This window comes from Crocuta crocuta, unplaced genomic scaffold (assembly GCF_008692635.1).
Source record: "Crocuta crocuta isolate KB4526 unplaced genomic scaffold, BGI_CrCroc_1.0 scaffold59, whole genome shotgun sequence".
In the NCBI taxonomy this organism is placed as follows: domain Eukaryota; kingdom Metazoa; phylum Chordata; class Mammalia; order Carnivora; family Hyaenidae; genus Crocuta; species Crocuta crocuta.
In genome coordinates, this window is record NW_027551578.1 from 718,553 (window position 1) to 720,430 (window position 1,878).

Consider the following 1,878-nt stretch of genomic DNA (forward strand, 5'->3'; position numbering starts at 1 on the left):
TCTAGTATTTAAACAGTAAAGTTAAAAAAAAGACTTTACTGGGGTGCCTGGGTGGCTCAGCTGGTTAAGCATCCAACTTTGGCTCAGGTCATGATCTCCCAGTCTGTGAGTTCAAGCCCTGTATTGGGCTCTGTGCTGTCAGTTCAGAGCCTGGAACCTGCTTCGTATTCTGTGTCTCCCTCTCTGTCTACCCCTCTCCCCGTTACGTTCGGTCTCTCAAAAAATGAATAAATTTTTTTTTTTATGTTTTTATTTATTTCTAGGGGAGAGAGAGAGACAGTGTGAGCAGGGGAGGGTCAGAGAGAGAGGGAGACACAGAATCTGAAGCAGGCTCCAGGCTCTGAGCTGCCAGTCAGCACACAGCCCAACGCGGGGCTCGAACCCACGAACCGCGAGATCATGACCTAAGCGAAAGTTGGACGCTTAACCGACTAAGCCACCCAGGCGCCCCACCCCATAATTTTAAAGGAACTTGGAGGGCACAAAGATTTTTTTGTACAAAGATTTATTTATTCTATTATTTACAATGGCAAAAAAAGAAAAAAAAAACCCAACCCAAACTAAAACCATGAACTCAAGTGTTAAGATCATGAAGAAGAGAGACAAAACGGTTAAAGCATGGCACAGCCATGTGGTAAAGTGTCAGGCACTCATTAGAAAACTGTATCTTGAAGAATCCTGAAGACACGTGTTCTCAAAGCGGGGAAAATGTTTCTTGGTGGTATGAAAAAAATCTTAGATATTACAATGATTTGTGGCCTCCAGAGGCAGAGCACATAGTGTGTGTGTGTGTGTGTGTGTGTGTGTGTGTGTGTGTGTGTNAGGGATGGGGGTAGAGTGATTAGGGCAAAGCTGTCTAAAAAGACGCCCTAGGGATGCCAATGGGAAAAAGCTGGGAAACAAGCATACATGGAGATGCTCATAATATACATTAGGTTAGAAAATATGTACAGTCCCAAAGAGTCTAAGACACATTTCAGTTTTTTAAAAGTTTAAGTAATCTCTATACCCAACATGGGGCTTGAACTCATGACCCCGAGATGAAGAGATGCACCCTCTGACCACTGAGCCAGCCAGGTCCCCCTAAAATACATTGCAAACTGGTAACTGAAGTTATTTCTGGCTGGGGGGATTACAGGGGTTTATCTCCTTCCATATACTTTTTAAAAAACAGGTTTCACATTTTCTACATTTTTTTTTTTAAATTTTAGAATTACACAACATTTTTAAAACTTGCATTTTGGTATTTAATGAGTCGATTTTACATAGGAATATGGGAAACTATTTTCTCTTCAGGCATTCTCCAGTAAAAGGTCCAGGAATAAAAAGGTGGGACTACCTTTTTTTTGTAGTCATCAGCCTCAAAAATGTACAAGAGTCTTGGGCCACAAGAGGCTAAGAAGTGGATGCGACGACATTAGGACGTGGCTTTCCCTCTGGCCCTGCTACAGAGCGCGCTCCACCTGAGGAGAGGAGTGTGCGGTGCGCCCTGCAGGCCTCGTGTGCTTGGGGGTGACTGACAAGACTTCAGCATTTTGATTCAGACCCCAAAGTAAAAGAAAGCAATCCAATTCTGAAGTCTTCCTCAAAACCAAAATCCCTGTAACAGAGGGGGTCCATAGCCTTTCACTTCGCTAAGGGTTTCAGCAACTCCCTTACGTGTATCTCAAGTTCTACCTTCACCATCAACACAGGCACAAAGTCTTCAAACAAAACATACTCGTGCAAGAAGCTGGCTGCTCACTATCAACACTGCACGCTGCTTCATTCAGTTGAGGCTGCAAGTTGTGACTTTCAGAACAGCAAAGACAGGAGTGGAAAAACCCCTTTCCCAAGGCAGTGATCTTAGAAAACAGGCTCCTTCCTTAGAAAACAGGC